The 17,824-nt window shown below is 47.9% G+C and overlaps 1 protein-coding gene across 2 annotated transcripts in view; it reads right to left on the reverse strand.

Moving 5' to 3' along the window:
* The window catches only part of KCNIP3 (potassium voltage-gated channel interacting protein 3), a 694,194-nt gene that overhangs the window by 166,997 nt on the left and 509,373 nt on the right, over positions 1-17,824 (reverse strand). The gene's annotated exons all lie outside the window — the stretch shown is intronic.

The following is a 17,824-nucleotide window of genomic DNA, read 5'->3' on the forward strand; positions in this document are numbered from 1 at the left end:
TCTGATCAATAAAATGTGAACAATGGTGCTGGTATTATTTGCTGTACAGCTTGCAGTGTGGCCCCATCTAACAGCCCCATGTAACTCAGGATCTGGAGTGGTGGTGGGTTAGGCAGCAGAGGGGCTCTAGAACCACCTGGGCCCTCCTGCACGCTGTGCATGGCTGCAAGAATAAAGCACACAGAGACAGCATTGTCATTGTTTGGTGTCAGGCGCTTGACTGACTCTTCAGCCATGCCTGGTGCATTTTATTGCAATCCGTACGCAACTCCTAGCCGAAACTATGCGTTGGAAGGGGGAACACAGATCACCCCTGTGCTTAAATAGGTAAAATTGGCAACGTACAGTCCTTCTCAACTCTAATTAAATATAACATCATCATAGGAAAACTACTTATCTACTGCAAGCGCGTCAACCCTTTAGCCACAAGGACCCTCGGCCTCTTTACGCCCAGCGGAAGCTCAAGTGAAACAGACAGCAAAGGGAATGAGAGTTCAAAAGGCGGGGGTGGAGAGGGTCTGCCCCAGAACCCGGGGTGCCTAAAATAGCAGGGGAAAGGAGAGCAAGCTGCAAGGCGAGGGCAGAACGAAACAAGTGTGTGTGCCTCGCGCTCAAACAAGACGAGAGGCAGCAGGGGGAGGGGAGAGAGAAGGGTGGCTGCGCCTGTTTCCTTTGCGGGAGCGAGCAGGAACCATCTGTTAATTACAAACAGATGGTTTGTAAGCCCACTCCCACAAGGGAATCACCAAACGTGCACGCGTTGCCATTGAAAGCAATGCAACACGTGCACGTTTTTCACTACAAAACAGAATTGATTACTAAAGGTCTTTTTCCTATGCAGCGCATGCGCGCTGCGTAGGCGAGACCCAAAAATCAATGTTCCTGGGAACTTATACGGCTTAATAGACAGTCGCAGTAACAATTTCCTTTCCTTTGGTCCTGGGCATTAATGAGCATAAAGCCCCCATAGAGTAAATATCATCAATGGGGGTAAGCCCTTGTGAGAAAAAATGGCCGATGAATTTCAATGGCTCCAGCATCGGTGAGCCTTAATGGTCCTAAGCAGTAATGATTATCAATGGAGCATTAATGAGCATCATTAGCCCATGTACCATCTTTGGGCCATGCCCACGGTGTGTGAAGGTTATTAGTGCTGTGCCATTTCCCATTCGCTTTACCAAGGGCAAGGGAGAGGGGAATTTAATATTGTATTTAAAAAAGTGTTCTGGGAAGTTTCCAGTTCTCCAAATACCACCCTCTGGTACCTTGGGCTAGGCCAGGATGTTTGCATGGCATTTGTTTAGCGGGCATGACATACCCTGCAGACTTTAGCAAAAATAAGCAGAGAGTTACATTTCTGTTCCTCCACACACAGTGAAAAGATCCAACAATAAAATAAGAAAAGATATACTTTGCATGTTAATCTCACTCAGTGTTCATAAAGACCAAGAAACAGAGAGGAAAAAGAACACACTTACTTTATTTGATCTTGAGAATTGTCCTACTCTGGGGGAAAGCTATTTTCAAGGCCTGCATTGCGTCAGCAAAATGTATTATAGATTTTTGATTTAAAACAAGCCTACCTTTTTTTTTTAACTAATGAGGTAGCTTACATGACCACGACACAAGATGTGCGAAGTGCCATAGCTGCTATTGTTTCCGTTTCCCTGGAGGACATTTTAATTATACTTAGTAACCAGGTCATTACAGCATTTTGTAACAAGCATTGGCATAGCCAACAGGTCTCGCCTTTGGGAACTTATATGTGTTTAGCCATAGATATTGACTTTGCATATGTTTTTAAGTTGTGCTGTACAGAAGTCTGCACCATGCTGAACAGTTATAATAAAGACGTGTGAGAAGCATTTTTGTTACTTTAGATATGACCAAGAAAGTATTATGTAGAACTGAACGACCATATTAAAAAAAGTATTAATAATAAATGTCTTGAGGTTTTTTCGTCCTTTGAATGCTGGCAACTTGTATCTGCCTGTCAAAATGGGTGCTTGTTATGGTTTTTATTGTTATGGGGGGATAAATAATAGAAGGGGGAAGCTTGGTTAGTTAGTGAGTGAGTGACTTAGCGAGTTAATTAGTGAGAGAGAGTGATAGTTAGTTGGTGAGAGGGAGAGAGTTAGTTAGTGAGAGTTAGTGAGAGAGAGTAAGTGAGTGAGGGAGAGAGAGTGAAAGTTAGTGAGTTAGTGATAGAGAGTGAGAGTCAGTTAGTGAGAGAGTTAATTAGTGAAAGTTAGTGAGAGAGTTAATTAGTGAGAGTTAGTGAGTGAGTTAGTGAGAGTGTTAGTGTGAGCGAGTTAGTTGGTTAGTGAGAGTGAGTTTGTGAATGAGAGAGTTAGTTAGTGAAAGAGTTAGCGAGTTAGTGAGAGAAAGTTAGTGAGTGAGTGAGTTAGTTAGTTAGTGCACTACCTAATCCCACCAACATTTTTTTTAGGGAAATGTAGTAGTGCGCAGTGATGAATTCAGCAGCACATTTTTTTTAAATAATTAGACTACAAATCCTGATAGTGAAGTAGAGATAATGAAATATTGCCATTATTGTGTGGTGTGCTGCACTAGTCTTACACACCACAGCACAATTATGCTAGAGGTTTTTAAAAGAGCTAGATAAATTACAGTCAGTTAACAAGATTATGCATTTTCACAAGGCCTATCACTTATGAAAATGTATGTAGATCCTACTTCACTTATTTTTTCCAGTATGCCCCTTAAGTTGGATTTGCATAATCTACTTTTACATGGTAGAATGGTAACATTGGACGCAATATAACTTTCAGCTACACAGGCAGCGGTGCTCCGGGGTGGCAGACAGGAACATGACGGACATGCCATTGAAGCCATTGGGGATCAAGCTGGCGCTGAGCAGGAAGAAGATGGTGAGCTGGAAGGACCCCCCACTCATCCACGAAGGAGATCGATTGGTCATAGTCTCTCATTGCAGTGCAGCAGGCAGAGGTGGTGGCACGGAGGGGTGCCGTCCAGGGAGCAGCTAGCTGTGCTGGGCAGGAGGGTCTCGTTCTTGCCTCAGTCACCCACTCCACTGCCCTGGGATGGTCCCTGTACGCGGCACTCAGCCTACATGACTGTCAACCAATGCAGCCTTGGAGGAAGCGGGCATACTGTAATTGACGCACCACTACACGTTACACAAACACTCCTCACAGCGACATGCCCCCAAGGAGATGCAAATAAGCAGCCCGGCACTGGCCATTGGACAGAACTAAGGAATCTAATTAGACCGCGCAGGCATTGGAACCCTATGCATGAGCACCAGTTACATATCTACACAAGGATAAATTCATGTTTTTTGTAGGCGAAGTAAGATTAAGAGTTTACCCAGCCCCAAGGTCGGCAATGCTGGCCATTACGTCCCATCCTCTCCACCCGGTGACCCCACTCTTTGCGGAATTGAACAAAAATTACTCAGGTGATTATCTAATCATAAATAAGGGATAGAGTTGTGGCAAAGGAAAGGTGGAGTCATGAGGGACCGAGTTTGAAAAGAAGGGTCCGACAGTCTTTATTTACATTTATAAAACAAGAGCTGCTGTGAAAGTGAAACCAACATCAAAGTAACTTCATCCACAACAGATGCCACCCTGCGCACCGCTGCTCACTCCCAGAATGCAGCTGGCGCTCTGCTCGCTCCTGCAAGGCATAGGCTGTGTGAGTGAACATTTGTCTAAAAGGTGAAACATGCACCCAAATAACTCAAGGCCTGCTGCCTTTCATAGAAATAAGTAATTTAAACACAGACAGGCCTCTATTCTGTTAAAGGAAATACATGGTGAACTGTTCAACGGTTTAGGCCTGCAGTTCTATCAAATTCAGTACATTTTCATGGTGACAAAAGCATTACTGGAAGGGATTCGCTGGCAGGGTACATAATTGTCAAATTTCCATGCTCAGAGCCGGGTTTCCAACCTGCCCGCTGGTTTAACAGAAAGTGAGTATTTCAGCAGCAAATTGGTAATTATGTCTATGTTTACCAAATCTGTTTCCAAAATCTACACTTCTATATCTGTTTTGTCATTGCATGCAGTTGAGCACTGGGTCAACTCAAGGTCGAATTTGAGAGGCAGATCGCAGCTGAGCCAGGGAACTGTCACTGTCCGAAAATATGTCATGCAGCCAAGCTAAATGCCACATGTCTGTGACATTAGGAAAATGTAATGCGAGACTGGGCGTACTCAATTTGGCCTAAAAATCAAAAGAGGCCTGGTATATTTATATATAAAACAAGTGATCTGCAGCCTTATATGCTCTTGAATCCATGAATTTTGAGTTGGACTCATTTCACAGACAGTCATTCTTTTTTGTGATCTTAATCCCTTTGTTGTTCTATTATTCACGGTTTGAATCACGTCTTTGTAAGAACGTATATAGTGTATCAAGTGGATTTATTATGTGATTTCGAAATTCTGTAAACCTGTCAACCCTGCATTAATCAGTGGCTTATCCTATAAAACTAGAGACATGAGGGCATTATCGGTTTCTTTAAAATGCAGAATCTTCACCTGGAAAGCCCAGATCCGAGATTCAAACTTGACTACAATGTGTTACCCTGTGCAAACCATTGTACCCCGCTCTAAGCAGTGATTCATTTTCCTTAACTGCTACCTGTAAGAACACCTAGAAAGTATTCAGCTCAGTGACCTCTGTAATGAGTAGATTCTGCTCCATGTTTAACAATATTGACCCTTCATATAGAGAGAAAACCAAAAATATAACCGTTCCTTGGATTCATAATGGCAACATCATCAAGCAATTCTTCATTTAATAGTTCTAAATCAACCTTTGGACGTGAATTTTAATATCTGTCGCTCGACGCTATAAGGTTATCGTTTGGATTAAAATGTAATATCAAGAAATAATCAATCATTTTTTAATTTCAAAGATTTTAGTCATTTATCCGTCTGCAATATGTTTTACGATTCCCTTTATTGATCTTTCAAAGGGAATCTTGGCTCGTACTTTGGATGTAAGAGGCTGGAGTAGTTCTGCTCGCCCTGTGAATTCTGGCTAGCAGTGTAGAGAGCTAATTTCCTTGCACACCATTAACTCATATACAAAGTTAGCTTTATTGTAGTCGATGGAGTCTTCTAGCATGACAAGGGGATGGGCAAAGGTGAAATTCACCATGGGGTCGGAGGAGAAGGTGAGAGGGTCAGCTATAGGGGAGGGACTACTTACTAACTTTAGATTGTGTCCGGACATACCAGTTTTCTACTGGGTATTCTTACAGTGCCCGCACCCACTCACACCAGGTCCGACACCAGGGGAGGGAGAGCAGCCGGGGCTATATGAGGCAGGTCCAGATTTTTACAGGGACTCACGCTTCCACTGATTTAATATATTTATAATATACAAGAAGGCCTCGTTTCCTTTTGTGCTGTATCTATTCTGAGGCAAGTAACACATGTTGCCACTAGATGGGGGCATATACTAACGCTGCTTTGAAATATGCCAAAGAGCATTGTTTTCCTTTTGAGCGTCTTCCTGAGGCACCAGAGATGGGTTCGGCAAGGGCAAGCATGACATTGAGGACCCGGAACCCACAAATCTCCTGACGCATGACTCGCTCAAAGGCTGTTTGGTTATTTCGTGGTCCAACTCTCACTGAATGAGAGTCGCTTCAGCAAAGTTATTTCTTTCAGGGGAAAAACACAAAATTAACAGCGAGAATAGATAACAGTCCCAAATGTAGATCAGAAATGGAGGAGGACCGCTGAGCATGTCCGCATCCATGGTGTCCAGACGATGTACATCTTCAAATTTAGGAAGCTTGTCACATGCTTCATGTATGTTTTCCAAACCGAATGAGTGGAGAAAAGAACTACATCTAACATTTCTTTCTTTTAATGCTTTAAAATAATACGGATTGTAAGCAACGTGCAATACTTGTCTAGCTCTAGGGCGGTGCCCGGTGCGAATGGTGCTGCCGCACCTGGCGCTAAGCTCGGGGAGCGCGGTGTATAGAATAACATATGGGGGTTAAAAGACCCTGCTGCAGAGTTTCATGTGTGTCCAGCAGTTTTCAAGTAAAAATACAAATGTCAAGATAACTCTTGTGTTTAATGCTCCTGCAAGAAAGAGATCAGAGTTTTGTCAATGGCAGTTTTGACTCATCATAAAGTAGCGCAGAGGGTTATTGTGCTTGCTGCATGCAGATCACAGCTGTATTTTATGTGTGTAGCTCAGGGGGTTACTGCTTTTGTCACAGAAATCTTTTTGTTACTTGCAGTTCATACGTTTCAATACTAATATAGCCCAGAGACCTATGACCTGTCATCAAAGCACTGCATGCAGACTGCATGGTAGAGGTTAGAACGTTATTTCCCCTCTCACCCCCAACCCCGGTCTTTCTTTATCCTAATTTTGCTAATAAGAATTTAGGTAGAAATATATTCTTATTAGCAAAGCCACCCAATCACTGTGGTATGTTTTAAAGTCTGAGTTTGTGCTTCTCCAGACAAAACACTCTTAAAATATATTGTCTACTTGTATGGATGACAATATGATTCCTACACCTTTTAATCCGCATTGATTTATGTAATGCGTCTTATAGACTGATTTACACAGTTATAATTTATTGTGTTTAATGTGTGTGTGATGCTAAGTGTTAACACCCTACACTGGTATGATTAGTGCTATAAAACAAATGAAATGTATGTGAGAGAGTGGCTATGGAGAGATCTGGAGCACCGTGAGGGTGCTAGTGAGGGAATCCATGGAGAAGGAGGTAATTATGGGGACGGTAAAAAATATTGTCACACCGGGTGCCACCAGCGCTAAAGCCGGACTTGGTGTAATATATAACAAAGTGTTCAGGTACAGTTATCGACTACAAGTGGGTGTATTACCTCATATTAGGCCACCTTTGAAGCTTATTAGCAATTGGCACAATAACATTCAAACAACTGGACAAACATTGCTAACATCTAACAACTTCCCCTTTTTAATCCACTAAATAGACCTCCGACCCTCGGTCTAGGTCCACTCTCTCCTCGCAATTCTGGTGTGCCATCTCTTGCCTCCTAACAACCACCTCCTCACTGGGAGGTTCGAGGCTCCTGCCGGCTGTTGCGCCTGCTGCCCACTCCAACTAGGACCAGACTGCCTGCAACCACCGTAACCTTTCTCAGCCGTTTATTTTCTTAATTTTTCCCTGTTGTGCCACTGTTATTATGCCCATCTGTGTCGTGCTCTAATTCCACCACTGTTTGTATTTTCTCGTGCCTGCCTGTTCCTTTCGCCTTTCGCAGCTGCTGCCCCTGCGGCCCCTCCGTCCCGGAATTCCCCCATGGAATTCCTCCGCTCCCACCTCCCAGCCTCTCCTCCCTCCCACCTCCCCTCCTTAATGGCGGCTGTGCCACCGGCGCGCCGAAGGCAAGCCTGTCTGCGCCCATCCGCGACCCGTCCGCGGCCAGTGCCAGGAACCCTGGACCTCCCACTACCCATCGCTATGACACCACCACCCTCCTCGCACTCAACCCTGGAAGACTTAGGGAATGCCAGCAGGCCTTGCCGAACATGACCCACGGCCACTTCTCCTGCCTCCATTGCCGCCAGACCCTTACCGGCACCCCGGCCTCCAACACCGCCGACACCAGCAGCACCGACATCCTAAAATGCATCCTCCTCAACGTACTCTCCGTACGCAAACACGCCATGGAAATCTGGAACCTACTCTACTCTCTCTCGCCCAACATCGCCTTCTTCACAGAGACCTGGACCAATGCATCCTCCGCCCCCGACATCAGCACCGCCATACCAGATGGATACAAGATCTAGAGAAAAGACCGCCCCAATCAGCCAGGAGGGGGCCACACCATTGCCCACAAGAGCACCCTCCACCTCACCACCTCCAGCGAAACCTCCTCCATCTAAAACCTGAAGTTCCAGATCCAGACCACCCCAAAGCCACACTCCGAGGAACCCTCGTCTACAGACCCCCCGGGCTCCTGAAGACCCTTCGCCGCCACCATCACCGACTTCATCGCACCCCATGCCATCGCCTCAACAAACAACATACTCATTGGAGACCTGAACTTCCACCTCGACAACTCCAGCAACTCCAACTCCACTATCCTTTGTGACAACCTCACCAGCATCGGACTTAAACAACTCTTCAACACATCGACCCACAGAGCAGGACACACCCTCGACCCCATCATCACGGCAGGAAATGGCATACAATTCAGCCTCCTTGGACCGACCACCACTGTGTACACTTCGCCATCAAAAAACCCAAGGCACCCAAACCAGTCCCACACCCACCATGAAGGAACTGGAGCAAGGTTACAGATGAGCAACTTAACTCCACCCTCACCCAAGACAGCCACACCTGGGCACCCAACGCAAAAGACGCAGCCAGAGAACTCCACACCTGGATCTGCAACTGTGCAGAAAAGCTTGCCCCGCTATGCAACCCTAACAGACAACGCCCCAGGAAAGCCGCCTGGTTCACCACAGCTCTCCAAGAAGCCAGACGCACCTGCAGACGCCTGGAGAAGAACTGGAGAAACACCAAGACAACCAAAAACCACACCCCCTACAAGGGCGCCATGACATACTACCACAACCAGATCAGAGCCACCAAGAGGAACTTCATCCACAACAAAATCCTGGCCAACTCCACCAACTCCAAGGCACTTTTCAGTGTCATTGAAGAATTCACAAACCCACGCAGCGAAGCCACAGACATCACCCCATCCCAAGACCTCTGCGACAAGCTTGGAACCTATTTCCACCTCAAGATCAAGAACCTCTACGACTACTTCACCGACCATCCACCAGGCGCCACAGATGCCCCCTGCCCCCCAGAAACACCAGCCAGCCCACCATCTCCAACTGGACACCGATCACGGCCGAAGACACTGCCTAGACTATGAAAAGCATCCACTCGGGGCCCCCACTGACCCCTGCCCCCGCACATCTACCACAGAGCCTCAGCCGCCATTGCACCCGAACTAGAACGCACCATCAACACCACCTTGAAAACATGAACCTTCGCCGATGACTGGCAGCATGCAGAAGTCAGACCCTTGCTCAAGAAGCCCACAGCTGATCCCACCAACCTCAAGAACCATCGACCCATCTCGCTCCTCACCTTCGCAGCCAAAGTTGCAGAGAAAACAGTCAACAGGAAACTGACATGATTCACTGAAGAGAACGCCATCCTCGACCCGTCCCAATACGGATTTCGAAGCAACCACAGCACAGAGACCGCCCTACTTGCCCCCACAGATGATATCCACACCCTCCTGGACCAAGGCCACTCTGCTGTCCTCATCCTACTCGACCTATCAGCGGCCTTCGACACTGTCTCCCATTGCACACTAGTCGCCAGACTACACGACGCAGGCATACAAGGAACAGCCCTGGACTGGATCCGATCATGCCTCACCCGAAGAAGCCAAAGGATCAGATTCCCACCCTTCCTCTCTGACCCACGAAAATCACATGTGGAGTCCCACATGGTTCATCCCTGAGCCCCACCCTCTTCAAAGTCTACATGGCCCCCCTCGCAGCCATTGTCCAACAACATGGCCTCAACATCGTATCCTACGCCGACGACACCCAGCTCATCCTCTCCCTCACCAAAGACCCCACCACTGCCAAACTCAACTTCCAGAAAGGAATGCAAAACGCAGTCTGGATGACCAACAGCTGCTCGAAGCTCAACGCTGAGAAGACAGAAGTCCTCCTCCTTTACCACCCCTCCTGCATGGGACGGCACCTGGTGGCCGACTGCCCTCTGAAGCCACCTACCCCCTCAGACCATGGCAAGAACCTTGGCATCGTACTCGACTCATCACTCACCATGAACCAACAAGTCAACGCCATCACCTCCAGCTGCTTCAACACCCTCCGCATCCTCCCCAAGACCTTCAAGTGGATCCCCCCAGAGTCAAGGAAGACAGTCACCGACGCACTCATCATCAGCAGACTGGAATATGGAAATGCACTCTACGTCGGCATCAACAAGTCCCTACTCCGCAAACTCCAGACAATACAGAACACCGCCGCCATACTCGTCCTCGGCATCCCTGACACAAACACATCAGCCAACACCTACGAAGTCTTCACTGGCTCCCAGTGGTGAAAAGAGTCACTTTCAAAATCCTCACTCACGCCTAAAAATGCCTACACAACAACGGACCCAAATACCTCAACTACAAAATCAACTTCCACGTACCTAAAAGAAACCTCCCATTTTCCAACCCCGCACAGGCCGAAACCCCGTGCATCCACAGAGAAGGCGGAAGATCCTTCTCTCACATTGCAGCCAAGACCTGGAACGAGCTACCGGAAGACATCAGATGCGCCCCCTCCCTGAACACCTTCAGGAAGACCCTCAAGACCTGGCTCTTAGGCTAAACAGATCTGCGACCCCCCACTCCCCCCCTCAGCGCCTTGAGACCCTCACGGGTGAGTAGTGCACTTACAATTCCCTGATTTATTGATTGATTGACACTGTGAATTTTTCAAGAATTCAAGACCACTAACTTACCACAACTAATTCACTAATTCACATGGAAAAAAGAAAACACATATTACTAGTGTACTAACTATTTAATTTGAACTTTATGCTACTCGCTGCAAAGCCTTCCAAAGCCTCATCAGTTGTATTAAGTGCTTTATAAATACAATTTACAATTAAAATTGCCTTGTGTGAGGGTCTTGGAGCAGTGCCGGCTGGTGATCTTTGAAAGTGGTAGGGTGAAATACCTGCCCTAAATTCCAGCAAAGCATTAAACAAGCCTAATTTAGTCTAGGATGATTTGGGAAGAGGGTGGGTTTCTCCCTCAAACCATGTGTTTTAAATAGTGTAAAATAGCGCATTTTAAAGCAAGGATGTCGCATACATTTGCTAAAAAAAAACATAGCCTCTGAACTGGAAATCATTAAATATTGAAGTATTTCATGATGAGCCAAGTCAATGAAGCCAGAGTTTACATTTAGTCATGGGTGCTACCCAAGGCCATGGGCAACCCCTTAAGACAAGAATTCCATACCAAACATTTGCCACGAATGATGTCCTTATACCATGGACATATACCAGTTGGTTGCCTGACCAGCAAGATGGCCGCCTGGCAGCAGCTCCCGTGAAGAGCTCCTGGTGCTGGGGATTCCCTTGGGCTTTATCCCTGCTTAGCACATACCAGCTCGTCGGATCTTGCAGCAGAAAAGTAACTGGAGCATGTAACTGGATTGGGAAGTAACAGGATTGCCCTGAAACTGCGTGAACGGGCTGGGATTCAAGCCCTCGCCCCAACAACGGACAACACCCACTGAAGGAGGCAAGACCTGCTGAGCCGGCACTCGGACTGCGGAGCTATCGCAACCGGCCACCAGACCCGTGCCTTTAGAAACACCACATCGCGGCGCAGCTGAAGACCCGGGGAACAGCTGAGTCGGCTCGGCGGAGGGTCCCGAGCCAGCACCGCCACAACAGAGGAACCCAGAAACACCACACTCTCCTCGAGGAATAGCGGAGACCAGCCCAGCTGCACCGGGACCAAGGTGGACCGAGCACCGAGCACCGGACCCATCCCCCCCCCCTTCTCTAAATTGGCAGATGCTGGCCGCTACAGGGGTACAACGGACAACAGGCGCAGCAGGGGAGCACCGCGGGACGAACACCGGACCCCGCCTCCACGCATGAGCTGAAACAACGGACCCCCCTCCACCCAGAAGCCGCCGATTGCAACGGACCCCCTCCCCCCACCCAGAAGCCGCCGTAGCCGCCGAAGCAACGGACGCCCTCCCCCCCCCAGAAGCCACCGACTGCACACCGGGATGAGGACAGCACCCCCCTCCCCGCAGTAAAGGAACTCTCCCACCCGCCCCGCAGTAAAGGAACACCAACGGACTAGAGGGCTGAGAGGAGCACCTGACGCCGGCATAGAAATAATTTGCAGTCACTGGTGAGCACATTAGCGTGCAGCGGACACAGTCCTTATCTACAAGAGAAGGTATTTATGTACATTTTCTTTGGCTCTGAACTTTGCTGTACTTGTACAAAATGGCGGGGGTCGAAAAAAACAAGAACCTAAGGCCATAAATCACCTTACTGTGCCCACGAGAGTCCATCGGGATGAGTCTCCCCCACAGAGGGAGAAACGAAACTTATCTCACTGCTCACAAGCATGGAAATAGAAAGAGGACTAAATGTCTGATCTCATTGCTCACAAAGCATGGAAATAAATAGTGGACTAATGTCTCTTCTCCCCATATGTGGTGGCCATTTTGACACAGTCTCCCCCCTCGGACCACCATCGTGGCTAATCATTCTTTTGCACCTTATGTACTAAGATCTGGTCTCCTCAGGCTATTTCTAATCGTATTTGACACTGTCCCTGTAACCCCCTTTCCTTCACCTGTGACACAACGAACGCTACCTCACACCCAGCCTGGAACTGGGCTTGCTTCAAACGGAACCTGGAACCTCTCCACTCTGCTCACAGGCAATAACAACAAATAAAGGACTAGCGTCTCCAGGCGGCCATTTAAGACTGACCTCTCTCTCTACTCAGCGGCCATCACGGACTAGTCATTGCCTTTTACCGCAGGCTCCAATTTTATTTCAAGTATTTTATCTTACTGTCCTATTACTGGATCATCCTTAGGCTTTAGGCATTGCTTTCACACTGCCATCGTATATTCTAGTGTTATATTGTTATTGCTGCTATATATATGCACTCTTATGGGACTTAGTAACTCATTAGTAGTTTAGCCCTATTATAGCCTGTATGTTATTGTATTTTTTATTGTAGTGCTATATTGTTATTACGGCAATAAGTATGCACATTTAGGGGACTTAGTAACTATTTAGTAGTCTAGCTCTATTCTAGCCTGTATTTTATATGCGACAAGCTGCACATATCTCACCTCTATCCCCATCATTCACTGTCCGCTTCCACATTTATTTATTTTCTTATTGGGTTTTCATTGTAAGCTACGTCATGATATTGCACTGATTATTACTACCTCATCCAACTCTCTCTGGTAGGCAAACCGCGCCCAGCCACTTTCTAAGCCTAGACTACATTGCTGCTACCATGTACACTCTGATATGTAACTAAGCCTCCACCTAATAGGCCTTACCTCGCATAGCTGGTCATACGGTGTAAGTTGACTGCTACCTTGTATATAGGATACATCTGATAAGATGCTCCCATGCACTGGCTGTTCGGGGATCACACTGACCTCCACCCCCTACATCTATGCTCACTCACAAGTGTCCTCCCTGGCCTTGTAACTAGCGGCTGACAGCGTGTACTATCGCCCTAGTTCAGACACCTAACACCACAGCCTCTCTAAAATGGAGCTCAACGGCAAGCACACTTTTAGAATTAACTACCCCTCCACCCCTCTCTCCAAAAATGCCACTAAACGTTTCAAACACAACTTCTTGAGGGCGCACCCGGAAACACCCTTTGCCGACACCTACTTCTCATCGGGCAATGGAGCCCTGAATACTGATTTCATCTTCCACACCTCACGCAGAGCCCAATGGAGAAAAACTTTCCTATCTCTACTCACAGTCTCCATCACCAAGAGAACAGCCCATGGCTCAACTCTCACCATCACACCTTCCCACCTCTTCCCTGGCAGGTCTACCATTACAATCTATAATACCGGGATTGTCCTGATCCAAGCCACGGACAAGAACCTGGAACTACTAGACAACCTGTTCCCCAAGTTCAAAGAGCACCTCTCCAAGCTGCGGACCCGAACCCAGAAGTCCGCCAGCGCTATCCCCCCCGACCTCGCAGCCACCACCTACTACACCTCTACCCCCAGCACCCCAGTAAATGGCCCACCTGCTGTTAACGCACGCCACTCCCCAAGGACAGTCACGGATATCCCCGCCGCACATACTAGTAGCCCCTCCAACACGACACTTCTTATCCCCACCCACACCCCCTCCATCCATCTCCCCTCGGACAGATCATCCCCCACCCACAACACTCCACCATTTGAACAAGCCATCGCCCAAAGTTTATCCACCCCCTCTCATCCCCCCCTCGACAGACACCTTTCCCTCCCCATCTCTCTCTCCACTCCCACCCACGTATCTCTCACACCCGACACAACAACTCCCACCCACAACACGCCTACATCTGCACACACCATCACGCGGAGTTTATCCACCCAACAACCCCATCCCCCCCACGGCAGACTCCTCTCCCTTCCCCGCTCCCTCCCCACTCCCACTCATAACGTCATCCCCCTCCCAACACAAGATACAGAACATACCTCCTCCCTTACCCTAGCACCCCCCTCTCTCCCACCTCCTATTCTTAGCCCTCACTACCCTCCTGTCTCCCCCACTGTCTTCAACCTTCACTCACTCTTCTACTCACCTGTATCGTCTCCCACTGAAGTCACTATCTATGCTTCCCACCCACCGCCTGCCTCACCTTCACCACTCACACCCCTCGCCCACAAACACGTCCACACCTTGAATACCATCCCACCCATTAGCACCGCGGAACACCTCAACAACCCTCCTGACTTGACCTTATCCACACTCCAACAAGTCAAGGAAGAAATTTTACAAATCAAAAAGGACATCCACGCAATCAAAGACCTTCTCTCCTCACAGCCCAGTCTACCTCCCACCATCCCATTACCCTACAAACGACGCACCCTTCCTACATACACTCGCCCCCGACGACTCCAGCAATGGTCCACTATCCCCGTTCGCAATAACTCCCACCGCCCCCGTCGTGTTCTCAGCCCCTTGTCGGACCTCGACCTTTGCTCTCTCCTACACTCTTATGGCCCAGGTCCGGTAAAAGGTCTTTCCAATTCCCACATCCCCATACCCACAATTCCCACAAACGCTCTGAGGCTCCCAACACTCAACAACAGAGGCTCCGTCCCTAACAACCTCAGGAAAGTTCCCATCACACTAGAAAGCTCGTCCACCCTTCTCTGTCCCAAACTCAAATGCATCCTACTAAACTGCAGATCGGCCCAGAGACATTCCTCCGACATCGCGGATCTTATCTCAAATAGGGAGCTAGACCTAGCCTTTCTAACGGAAACATGGCTCACTGAAGCCTCCACCCCGATTATGGACATACTAGTCCCCCCCAATTATCACATCATTAGGTTGGACAGGTCTCCTGGCAAGACGGGCGGGGGAATCGCATGCATTGTTAAGAGCAACATCTCCGTTACTCAAGTCACCTCCCCCTCCCTTTCCTCCTGTGAACTCCTCTGCCTCGACATCATCAGTGAGGGCAAACAAGTATGTACTTTACATCTCATTTATCACCCGCCTGGTGACAATCTCGTATTCACCCAACAAGTCATGGACCTGATCACTTCCAACGCCGGTCGGCAGACCACTCAAGTCTACCTGGGTGACTTCAATCTCCACTGGAACGATCAGAAAGACACTGCAGTGAATAGTCTAAAAACTTTCCTCAACGCGCTTGACCTCACCCAATTATGCGATAAACCAACACACGACAAAGGCACGATACTCGATCTCATCATTGCCAAAGAGAACGCTATTCTATTGGAAGCGATTCTACCCTGCGACTGGTCAGATCACCACATTATCACCTTCTTTATCAACGAAAAAGTTAAACCTAACTCTACTCAACCAATCAAATCCAAAACATTGAAAAGGGATCAGAAGAATCTTAACCCCTCCACCCTACCTCCCCACATCGGCAACCTCCTCCTTCCCCCTTCAGGTGCCTCAGATGTTCAATCACTGACTGACCACTACCTTGACTCGATGAATACAATAGTCAATGAAGTCGCCCCTCTGCAACTGAAGAGAGTCTCCACCAAAACCTCTAACCCATGGTATGATGACAGTCTCAATGACGAAAGGCGTAATATGCGAATGGCAGAGCGCACCTGGAGATCGGTCCCTTCAGCACTGCATCTCAAAAAGCTCAAGAACAAGAGAAATGCCTACTTTAGGAAAATAAAGCGCACAAAGTCGGACTTCTTCAGCCGCCAGTTGGACCAAGCGAAGAATAGGCCAAGAAAACTGTTCGAGTTAATCAAGACCCAAACAAAGGCACAACCCACACAAGCAAATAGCACAACAAACGACACTCCACACTGTGAAGCCTTCTCTGCTTTCTTTAAACATAAGACTGACAACATAAGAAATGGCCTCATAATGGATGTAAATAGATACTCCAACTACACCAGAATGGCTGACACTCAACCTAAAAACAAGGCATCTTGGCAGTACTTCGATACCTACTCGGAAGAAGCTATACACAAACTGCTCTGCACTTTGAAGCCCTCTAATCACCTCACAGACCCTCTACCTGCTAATGCGGTAAAAGACTTTATCCCCTTGCTCCTCCCTCTCTGGACCAAGATCATTAACAGCTCGTTGCGACAAGGACACATTCCAGACTCCCTTAAGGTGGGGCAAGTCACGCCTATACTCGAAAAACCTACAGCTGATCCGTCTGACCTAAACAATTATCGACCCATCACCAATATCCCCACCCTGGCCAAACTGTTGGAGAAATGTGTCCAACTCCAACTAACAAAACACATTGATAAATTTGACCTCCTCAACCCTCATCAATCAGGTTTCAGAGCGAAACATAGCACGGAAACAGCTATGACACACATAATTGATGACGCCCTCCAAATTCTGGATCGTAATGAGTCCTGCCTCCTCATCCTTCTTGATCTCTCGTCAGCATTTGACACGGTCAAACATGAGAACTTGTTGGAGCTGCTAAGTACTAGGATGGGGCTATCGGGAACTGTTCTCAAATGGTTTTCGTCTTTCCTTCACAACCGGTCTCAGAGGTTCAAGATCGACAATGTACTATCTACACCGGTGCCTGCAGATCTTGGGGTTCCACAAGGATCCACCCTCTCTCCTACACTGTTCAACCTCGTTATGGAACCCCTCGCCACCTTGCTTCAAGCATCCAATGTTCAATTCCATATGTACGCTGATGACACGCAACTCTACCTAAAGTTACAGTCCCCGGAAGATATCAAACAGCTGAATTCCACGCTTATTAACGCCCAATCCTGGCTGGCCGATAATCACCTCAAACTAAATGCTCTAAAAACTGAGTTCCTACTCATCTCACCTCCGGCGAAAATCTCCACCACCCAAACCTGGCTCAACAACCTAACAGCACTCAATGTCCAACCTACCATCGTGGACTCGGCGAAATCCCTAGGCATCACACTCGACGCCAAGCTCGACATGCAGCAGCACGTCAGCAAAGCCACAAAAGCAGCTAATTTCCAAATTAACACGCTGAGGAAAATTAAACCCTTCCTCCCTGCCAAAGACTTCCAAACTGCTGTACAAGCTCTAGTCATCCCTCGAATAGACTACGGAATTGCGACCCTCAGCGGTCTCCCGCTATCCACAACAGCACCCTTAAGAGCCTCCCTGAACGCTGCCGCGAGACTCATTACTGGCTCAAGAAAGCACTCGCACATATCCCCAGACCTAAAGTCTCTAAAATGGCTGCCTTTTGAAGCCAGAATACACCTAAAAATTGCAACTATGACACACGCGGCCGTGCACCACAAGGCACCCTACTACCTCGCTCAAAAGCTGTCTATATCAGGAGGGTCGAGATCCAATAGGAGTACTAAAAATCTACTCCTGAAACCTCGTAGATTTCGGAAAGCGAAAACTTACAAACGCTCCTTCTCAGGAATGGCACCCAGGATCTGGAATGCGCTCCCTCCTGAAACAAGGCTAATCACCTCCACTGCACTCTTCAAGAAAGAGGTGAAAACAATGCTTCTGGCCAATATTTCCTGATCGCTACAG

The sequence above is a fragment of the Lissotriton helveticus genome, chromosome 11 (genome assembly GCF_964261635.1).
Source record: "Lissotriton helveticus chromosome 11, aLisHel1.1, whole genome shotgun sequence".
Taxonomy (NCBI): Eukaryota; Metazoa; Chordata; class Amphibia; order Caudata; family Salamandridae; genus Lissotriton; species Lissotriton helveticus.